Source organism: Schistocerca gregaria, chromosome 3 (assembly GCF_023897955.1).
Source record: "Schistocerca gregaria isolate iqSchGreg1 chromosome 3, iqSchGreg1.2, whole genome shotgun sequence".
Taxonomy (NCBI): Eukaryota; Metazoa; Arthropoda; class Insecta; order Orthoptera; family Acrididae; genus Schistocerca; species Schistocerca gregaria.
In genome coordinates this window covers 774,196,062-774,207,199 of record NC_064922.1, presented here as the reverse complement: position 1 = coordinate 774,207,199, position 11,138 = coordinate 774,196,062, and positions in this window count along the sequence as shown.

Here is an 11,138-nt window from a genome sequence, read left to right as displayed (position 1 = left end):
GGGGCGTGAGCGGAAGACGGCCTAACGGTGTGCAGGACCGTAGCCCAGCTTCATGGAGACGGTTGCGAATGGTCCTCGCCGATACCCCAGGAGCAACAGTGTCCCTAATTTGCTCGGAAGTGGCGGTGCGGTCCCCTACGGCACTGCCTAGGATCCTACGGTCTTGGCGTGCAACCGTGTGCCGCTGTGGTCCGGTCCCAGGTCGACGGGCACGTGCACCTTCCGCCGACCACTGGCGACGACATCGATGTACTGTGGAGACCTCACGCCCCACGTGTTGAGCAATTCGGCGGTACGTCCACCCGGCCTCCCGCATGCCCACTATAGGCCCTCGCTCAAAGTCCGTCAAATGCACATACGGTTCACGTCCACGCTGTCGCGGCATGCTACCAGTATTAAAGACTGCGATGGAGCTCCGTATGCCACGGCAAACTGGCTGACACTGACGGCGGCGGTGCACAAATGCTGCGCAGCTAGCGCCATTCGACGGCCAACACCGCGGTTCCTGGTGTGTCCGCTGTGCCGTGCGTGTGATCATTGCTTGTACAGCCCTCTCGCAGTGTCCGGAGCAAGTATGGTGGGTCTGACACACCGGTGTCAATGTGTTCTTTTTTTCATTTCCAGGAGTGTATGTTGATACTTATGGTAATAACACAAATTGTTGCAATGACCACTTGCTTCTGTTGTAGATAGAAGACCCTTCTTTATTGTATCCATGTGAGGTGAGCTACCCATGATTCATGCTTGATTCGACCACACCTACTAGTTATATTCAGTGAGACGTTTCTGTTGCGGGCCATTGGTATTTCCCACCTCTGTAGGTCTCCAAGGATCGCACTCGTAGCATATTGAGGGTATGGTAAACAGCTCGAGTGAAATTGCATAAAATCTGTGTGTTTTTATGGGAAATTTCGGAGACTCTGTATATCAGTGATCTATTTATTGCATTAATGTTGGTGCTAGGGTTTGTGGGAGAGTTTTTGTCAGTGGTGTCTATACTAGTAGGCTTCCATCGCATACCTCCTGTAGAATTTGATGCTGTAAGTAGTGCCGTCGACCTGTTTCCCCATTTTGTGCTCCATATAGTTGTAAATATTTAAGCTGTGAAGTTACCAAGTGGTTTTCTCCTAGAAAGTCATAGGTGGTGTTTTTAAATTTCATTGTTGAAACAGCACGTCTATATATTCAGTTGTGCATGCCTTGCATATTATTCCGGTTTTCACTAAACTGATTTCGATTATTTGAACATCTGCAACTACGTGTATGCTACGCTATAAATTTGCATATGTACCAGGCTGAAAATTAGATTAATGTGGCATATTTACATCGTTAACTCTGTTGATAAAAAATCATAACTATTTTATATGAAAAATTTAGCTTTTAGTTACCTGTCAGCTAATATATTACGTACTTCTCTCATTAATGTATGGGCCTGGTTCTTAATATAACTGACAATTGACCTAAAAGGTATTTTCATTTGTGAAACTAAGCAAACACATTTCTGCAGTGAAAGTCACACATTCAGAAGTGTGCCGCTCAGGGATTATAGTCCTCTGATGGAGCAATATAGCTCCGTAATACAATGTAATGGTTCCAGTAAGGTAATCGGGACAAAAGAGGCTTGAAACGCTGAAACGATAAGTGAAGCGTTTCGTTTGATATAAGAATGTTAAATGATTAGTGCAGTACAATAACTGATGTTACAGTATCTTCATGTGTCAAATTACAAGAACACTAACATAACTGGATCTCACTTTCTCCTCCTTCCCCTACCCCATCCCAGTTTTAACACAATAACAGACTGCACTAACATTAAAGAGAAGAATATTAGTAACTTGGCACATAGTTACATTTAGATGAACCTAGTCCCTTTTGTTGTCATATGTACGCAAAAATAAAAAAGACTGATGTTGTGCAAGACTTCCTCGAAACACATCGCGATGTGTTAAAGTAGAACAAAGTGAATAATATGACTGATATCAGCACAAAGAAGAAAAGAAAAAAAAAACGGTTTTGTCCCTATCGAGAGAGAGAATTAACTGTAACAATACCTGGGCTCCAGCACACTATAACTATCCAACTTCCAATATTTCGTGTTCTGATGTATATGAGGATCTTACACATATCAAATATGTAGGTAAATACTTCGAATATCACTACATACCAATTTTGTAATGGCTGCAACTATTTCAAATTCAATTACTGTAGTGTTTAATGAATTTGGATTGCCCCCACATTTACTTCTAGTCACTTAATGAACACCACCTGAAAAGAAAGACCTTGATATACGGCAAACTCTTTGTGCTGCAGGGGTGTGGGAAAGAACCTTTCCCTAGTGGTGTCACGACTATAAAAATCAATAACTACGTTCACGTCATTGCATCACGCCTGCCAGCTTACAGATTACATAACGTGTCTTAAAGACGCGGTAATTCACAGCAACTCTGCTTGGCAGCGTGCGAGAATATGTTAAGTGGGTCAGTGAGTGAAGAGGTTGCTAACCTCTGCTGCCCGTTCCACACATGTACCGCGAAGGATAAGGCGCCACCGTGGCCCACCATGTGTCACCCACGCGTGGCAATAAGCACCCACGGTTTCGTTTTCTCTTCCCGTTTCTGTTGCAACACGGAATTCTTCACGCATGCGACTTTTTCGAACTCTGTCTCGCCTTATGCCCGCTAATAACTCTTAAGAACTGACTGACTCGAAACTCAGACACATCTACAAACCCTGATCCTATCTGTCGTCTCCAAATCCAAGGGCTGGATTATTTGTCAGTCGTTATAACGCAATATTATCCGTCTTACATGTCTGTTCCTAGCAGCTCGTCCAATTTCCCTCCGTTCTGATTCGCACGGAACATTTATATCCTTCATGTTTCGCAACAGTCTTATTACACTGATATACACGCATCACTAACCCATAGACAAACTGGTTCACTGAAAACTGCTGCACAAGTACCCCAAATAATTTTAGCCTGCAGTGCAATAACATTCGGATCAGCCTGCCACAGAGTCACTGCATATACACTCGAAGACAAAGAAAAATGATGAACCTCTAAGGAATTATCCAAATGGGAGAAAAATCTGCCGGTGTGATTTGCATGTACAGACAAAGAAATGACTACAATTTAAAAAATGGATAATTTATTCAAGAAAACGAGCTTTAAAAATTGAGCATGTCAATAAGGTGTTGGTCTACCTCTGGCCCTGATGAAGCAGTTATTCGGCTTGGCATTGATTGATATAATTGTTGGATGTTCTCCTGTCCAAATTCAAGTTATATCTGCAAAATCCTGAAATGGTTGAAGGGTGTTGCCCATAAAGCTCCAAATGTTGTCAATTGCGCCATTGCGGGGCAATGTGGCGTTTGGCAAGCACAAAGACAGTAGAAACTCTCGCCATGTGCAGTGGAACATTATATTTACTATACTGTAAGTCCAGAATGGCTTACCATGAAAGCCGACAAAACTGAGTGTAGAATATCATGGACGTACCGCTGTGCTGTAAAGGTGCGCGGATGAGAGCCAAAGGATTCCGCTACGAAATGAAATGGTTGCCCGGACCATCACTCTTGGCCGTTGTGTCGTATGGCGGGCAACAGTCAGGTTGATATCTGAAGGTTGCCAAGGGTATCTCCTGACACATTTTCGCTGGTCATCGGCATTCATTTCGAAGTGGAGCTGATCACTGATGGCATTTAACCTTATACTCCCGTCAAGGAGATTCCAGGCCGAATGTTCCCGACCATCACTGAAACGGGGTTGCTGGTGAGCAGAGAGCAATGGTAGTCAGTACATGGAGTGCCGTGAGCTCAGCCCTTTCTGTGAGTCGCCTATTAATGGTCGTTTTGGTCACTGAAGCACCAGTTGAGCGTTGGACCGATGATGATGATGAATCCGGGGCTCTGAGCGCCTCTCTGACGATTGCTTTTTCCTCACGCTTTGTCGTCTCTGTAGGTAGATCTCTTCTTGACGCTGTGCCTGATATGATTCACCCATTCCTGCCAACATCATTGCATCGCTGCTATTCACATGTCGAGAGATTCGCCTATTAGTCCAGGCGGCCTCTTTGAGCCCAATTACCCGTCCTTTGTCAAATGCTGACTTCTCTGTATACTCCTGAGCCTTCCTGCAAGACATAGTTACCGTCCAACAGAGTACACAGCGTGAAATTCACGAAGACTTTTTGCCCTGGTAAAGAACAAGTCCCCTGTTTAGTACCCTTGCCAGTTGCACGATCAAACTGTGTTGCAGTACCACATCTTTATCCATTGGCCCCTAAAGTTTACCATTTTGCTTTTTCCATCGATATCAGTCTGAATATCAATTTTTGACGCATTTGCGTATTTCCATCATCGTGCACCATTTTTTTCTTGGAGTTTATACGTCACACAATACTACTGTCTACTTTTACCTGTAAGTACAATACCGCCCGTATAAAGTGTGGACGTAACAAGAAGTTGCGCTAGAGCCACACAGGTCAAGGCACTGTTCCAGATCGTGCCCTCCAGGAACCACTAGGAACAGAGTCCTCTATGCCAAAACAGCACCAGACGTGACGTACATCCTCCCTTCGGACAGCGCACTCGTATTGCCAGCCGCCAAACAGCCGAAAACTACCCAGCTGCCTCTTCAATTCTGTCCTGTTCAACTGCTCCGTCTTCCAGTCACTGTGGGCTTTCCTAATTGCCCCCAGACGTCGCTGATACTATGCTCCTCCTGATAACAGTGTCCTCCCTTACAGAGCGAGGGAACTGCAACAGCCTTGGCGCCACCAGTCGAAAGCAACGTAGCTTTTTCTCACTTAACTTCGTGGCGTTTTAAATAGCTGAGTACGTATGAGGTCTCGCATGTCACAGATATGAACAATAATATTTCCAGCAGCAGATCGTGGAATAGCTGAAGTAAGTAGAAAATGGATCATGTGATCAGTTGACAACTTTCACGACTTTCTAGCCAAAAGACGACTAGGACGGTCACGTTTGTTGATGGCTGCCGCATTTCATCTACATGACTACTCTGCAATTCACATTTAAGTGCTTGGCAGAGGGTTCATCGAACCACAATCATACTATCTCTCTACTATTCCACTCCCGAACAGCGAGCGGGAATAACGAACACCTAGATCTTTCTGTTCGAGCTCTGATTTCTCTTATTTTATTTTGATGATCATTCCTACCTATGTAGGTTGGGCTCTACAAAATATTTTCGCATTCGGAAGAGAAAGTTGGTGACTGAAATTTCGTAAAAAGGTCTCGCCGCGACGAAAAACGTCTATGCTGTAATGACTTCCATCCCAACTCGTGTATCATATCTGCCACACTCTCTCCCCTATAACGTGATAATACAAAACGAGCTGCCCTTTCTTGCACCCTTTCGATGTCCTCCGTCAATCCCACCTGGTAAGGATCCCACACCGCGCAGCAATATTCTAACAGAGAACGAACGAGTGTAGTGTAAGCTGTCTCTTTAGTGGACTTGTTGCATCTTCTAAGTGTCCTGCCAATGAAACGCAACCTTTGGCTCGCCTTCCCGACAATATTATCTATGTGGTCCTTCCAACTGAAGTTGTTCGTAATTTTAACACCCAGGTACTTAGTTGAATTGACAGCCTTGAGAATTGTACTATTTATCGAGTAATCGAATTCCAACGGATTTCTTTTGGAACTCATGTGGATCATCTCAAACTTTTCGTTATTTAGCGTCAACTGCCACCTGACACACCATACAGCAATCTTTTCTAAATCGCTTTGCAACTGATACTGGTCTTCGGATGACCTTACTAGACGGTAAATTACAGCATAATCTGCGAACAATCTAAGAGAACTGCTCAGATTGTCACCCAGGTCATTTATATAGATCAGGAACAGCAGAGGTCCCAGGACGCTTCCCTGGGGAACACCTGGTATCACTTCAGTTTTACTCGATGATTTGCCGTCTATTACTACGAACTGCGACCTTCCTGACAGGAAATCACGAATCCAGTCGCACAACTGAGACGATACCCCATAGTTCCGCAGCTTGATTAGAAGTCGCTTGTGAGGAACGGTGTCAAAAGCTTTCCGGAAATCTAGAAATACGGAATCAACTTGAGATCGCCTGTCGATAGCGGCCATTACTTCGTGCGAATAAAGAGCTACCTGCGTTGCACAAGACCGATGTTTTCTGAAGCCACGCTGATTACATGTCAATAGATCGTTCCCTTCGAGGTGATTCATAATGTTTGAATACAGTATATGCTCCAAAACCCTACTGCAAACCGAAGTCAATGATATAGGTCTGTAGTTAAATGGATTACTCCTACTACCCTTCTTGAACACTTGTGCGTCCTGCGCAATTTTCCAATCTGTAGGTACAGATCTATCGGTGACCATGCGGTTGTATGTGAGTGCTAAGTAGGGAGCTATAGTATCAGCGTAATCTGAAAGGAACCTAATCGGTATACAATCTGGACCTGAAGACTTGCCCGTATCAAGCGATTTGAGTTGCTTCGCAACCCCTAAGGTATCTACTTCTAAGAAACTCATGCTAGCAGATGTTCGTGTTTCAAATTCTGGAATATTCCATTCGTCTTCCATGGTGAAGGAATTTCGGAAAACTGCGTTCAATAACTCCGCTTTAGCGGCACAGTCGTCGATAACAGTACCATCGGCACTGCGCAGCGAAGGTATTGACTGCGTCTTGCCGCTTGTGTACTTTACATACGACCAGAATTTCTTCGGATTTTCTACCAAATTTCGAGACAATGTTTCGTTGTGGAACCTATTAAAGGCATCTCGCATCGAAGTACGTGCCAAATTTCGCGCGTCTGTAAATTTTAGCCCATCTTCGGGATTTCGCGTTCTTCTGAACTTCGCATGCTTTTTCCGTTGCCTCTGCAACAGCGTTCGGACCTTTTTGGTGTACCACGGGGGATCCTTTCCATCTCTTACCAATTTATGAGGTATGAATATCTCAATTGCTGTTGCTACTATATCTTTGAATTTGAGCCACATCTCGTCTACATTCGCATAGTCAGTTCGGAAGGAATGGAAATTGTCTTTTAGGAAGGCTTCTAGTGACACTTTATCCGCTTTTTAAATAAAATTATTTTGCGTTTGTTTCTGATGGATTTGGAAGAAATGGTATTGAGCCTAGCTACAACGACCTTGTGATCACTAATCCATGTATCAGTCATGATGCTCTCTATCAGCTCTGGATTGTTTGTGGCTAAGAGGTCAAGTGTGTTTTCGCAACCATTTACAATTCGCGTGGGTTCGTGGACTAACTGCTCGAAATAATTTTCGAGAAAACATTTAGGACAATCTCGGAAGACTTTTTCTGCCTACCACCGGTTTTGAACAAGTATTTTTGCCAACATACCGAGGGTAGGTTGAAGTCCCAACCAACTATAACCGTATGAGTGGGGTATTTATTTGTTACGAGACTCAAACTTTCTCTGAACTGTTCCGCAACTGTATCATCGGAGTCTGGGGGTCGGCAGAAGGAGCCAATTATTAACTTAATTCGGCTGTTAAGTATAACCTCCACCCATACCAATTCGCACGGAGTATCTACTTCGACTTCACTACAAGATAAACCACTACTGACAGACACAAACACTCCACCACCAATTCTGCCTAATCTATCTTTCCTGAACACCGTCTGAGACTTCGTAAAAATTTCTGCAGAACTTATTTCAGGCTTTAGCCAGCTTTCTGTACCTATAACGATATCAGCTTCTGTGCTTTCTATTAGCGCTTGAAGCTCAGGGACTTTTCCAGCGGAACTACAACAATTTACAACTATAATTCCGACTGTTCCTTGATCCAAGCACGTCCTGTAATTGCCAAGCACCCTTTGACATTGCAGCCCATCCCCCACTTTCCCGAGGCCTTCTAACCTAAAAAACCAACCAGTCCACGCCACACAGCCTCCGCTACCCGTGTAGCCGCCAGCTGAGTGTAGTGAACTCCTGACCTATTCAGCGGAACCCGAAACCCCACCACCCTACGGCGCAAGTCAAGGAATCTGCAGCCAATACGGTCGCAAAACCGTCTGAGCCTCTGATTCAGACCCTCCACCCGGCTCTGCACCAAAGGTCCGCAGTCGGTTCTGTCAACGATGCTGCAGATGGTGAGCTCTGCCTTCATCTCGTAAGCAAGACCGACAGCCTTCACCAAATCAGATAGCCGCTGGAATCCAGAGAGAATTTCCTCAGATCCAAAGCGACACACATCATTAGTGCCGACATGTGCCATCACCTGCAGCTGGCTGCAGCCTGTGCTCTTCATGGCATCCGGAAGGACCCTTTCCACATCAGGAATGACTCTTCCCGGAATGCACACGGAGTGCACACTGGATTTCTTCCCCTCCTTAGCCGCCGTATCCCTAAGGGGCCCCATTACGCGCCCAACACTGGAGCTCCCAACTACCAGTAAGCCCACCCTCTGCGATTGCCCGGACCTTGAGGGCTGAGAATGATCCTCTGAAACAGGGCAGGCAGCTGCATCTGGCTCAGCCAGAGACAGTGCCTGAAACCGGTTTGTCAGACGCACCGGGGAGGCTTTCTGATCAGCCTCCGGGGACGCCTTTCGCTGCCTGCCACGCCTTGGAACGACCTCCCAATCAACCATAGGCGAGGGCTCAGCCCCACTGCGGGCAGCAACCGGTGCAACCACAGCGGCAGACCGATCTGGGGACAGACGGGACGAGGTTGACATCCCCGTGATACCCAAGTCCGGCTCCCCACAGTGGTGCCCATTGGCAACAGCCTCAAGCTTCGCGACCGAAGTCAGCGCCGATTGTAGCTGTGAGCGAAGGGATGCCAAGTCAGCCCTCATCCGAACACAGCAATCGCAGTCCCTGTCCATTCTAATCGATGTTGAACAACAGTTACTGAAACACGAGTCCGGGCCTAGATAACGCAAGCGAAACACGCAAAGAATGTATCAACTAACCTGTACAAATGCCTAACGACTGCGCTACAATCTGCTGAATTTACGATTACAGTAAGTAAAACTCGAAATTGCACCTCCTATACGAAACTCACACGCAATTTACCAAGTAAACACTAAAGCGCGATGCTACAACTGTCAAATACTATAATACGCCCGAAATATATGAATTAAACAAATCAAGTACCCAAAAACACGCAAAGAAATTAATTAAACTATCTAACAAAAAAGTAAGCTAGGGTTATACGACTTGCTGCTGCAGCTGCTTATCCAACGGCGGCAGGGAGCAAAATGGCTGTGACCAACCGACACTGGCTGTTCAAAACAAAAACAGAAGACAGACGACTACGCGAATTTACACTATTCAGGTACTAAGGCGCGATGCTACAACCCTCAAATACTATAATACGCCCGAAATATATGAATTAAACAATGCAAGTACCCAAAAACACGCAAAGAAATTAATTAAACTATCTAACAAATAAGTAAGCTAGGGTTATACGACTTGCTGGTGCAGCTGCTTATCCAACGGCGGCAGGGAGCACAATGGCTGTGACCAACCGACACTGGCTGTTCAAAACAAAAACAGAAGACAGACGACTACGCGAATTTACACTATTCAGGTACTAAAGCGCGATGCTACAATCCTCAAATACTATAATACGCCCGAAATATATGAATTAAACAATGCAAGTACCCAAAAACACGCAAAGAAATTAATTAAACTATCTAACAAATAAGTAAGCTAGGGTTATACGACTTGCTGGTGCAGCTGCTTATCCAACGGCGGCAGGGAGCACAATGGCTGTGACCAACCGACACTGGCTGTTCAAAACAAAAACAGAAGACAGACGACTACGCGAATTTACACTATTCAGGTACTAAAGCGCGATGCTACAATCCTCAAATACTATAATACGCCCGAAATATATGAATTAAACAATGCAAGTACCCAAAAACACGCAAAGAAATTAATTAAACTATCTAACAAATAAGTAAGCTAGGGTTATACGACTTGCTGGTGCAGCTGCTTATCCAACGCCGGCGGCGGCGGCGAAGTATGCAGCCCCTCTGCCCAGGAAGAGGGCCGTAAAACGGTTGCATCTTCTCCTGAGGCAATCTGGCGCGCAAATAATGTAACTGGTCTTTGATATCCTGGATAATGGCACAGGGATGGAGTTGACTTCCGAGCTGGTTCCAAACACGTTCCATTACGGACAGATCTAGGGATCTTGTACCAGATGAGAAAGTAACAGATAAGTCGCAAGATGTCATTGGCGTACTGTTGTGCCATAGAACTTCGCTCAAGGATTACCATCGGTGACCTGAAGTCACACCCGATGGCTTCCCACACCATGACGCATGTCACCGATGTGGCTCTCCAAGCACTGGTGGAATGGCACCTCTCCCCAAGTCGCCGTCATAATTTGCTACCACAGTCAACCAGGGTGTGGCAATACCGTGAGTCATCACTGAACACAATGCGACACCATCAACAGCAGTCCATGCTTCCCAATCAGCACAATACTCCTAGTTGGTTGGTTGGTTGGTTGTTTGGGGAAGGAGACCAGACAGCGTGGTCATCGGTCTCATCGGATTAGGGAAGTATGGGGAAGAAAGTCGGCCGTGCCCTTTCAGAGGAACCATCCCGGCATTTGTTGGAGTGATTTAGGGAAATCACGGAAAACCTAAATCAGGATGGCCGGACGCGGGATTCAACCCTCGTCCTCCAGAGTGCGAATCCAGTGTCTAACCACTGCGCCACCTCGCTCGGTATACTCCAAGTGCAGCAATTTGTGTTGTGATGTTAGCGCCAACCTACGCACAGGACATCAATTCCCTGCTGCTACTCTTCAGCCAATGGTGTGGGATGTCAGAGAATATCGCAGGGAGTCCATTACGTGTTCTAGGATGGTGGGTTCAGATGTGAAGGGTTTTCGATGCGTCTGGCGCACAACACTCCGATCCTCTCTTGTGGTGCTCGACTGAAATCTTGACCACAAGTATGCCTGCTCTGAGTTTCCCATGCAGTCTAATGTATGGCCACTGTCACACCTGAATACCCCATAAATATGGATATTGTACGGTTCGACCAGCCAGCCAAATGGAGACCCACGTGAGGCCACTTTCAAAGCCATAACGTTGTCTCACCGGGGTGCATAGCATCTCCTCGTCCTTCACAGTGATCACTCATCATCTGA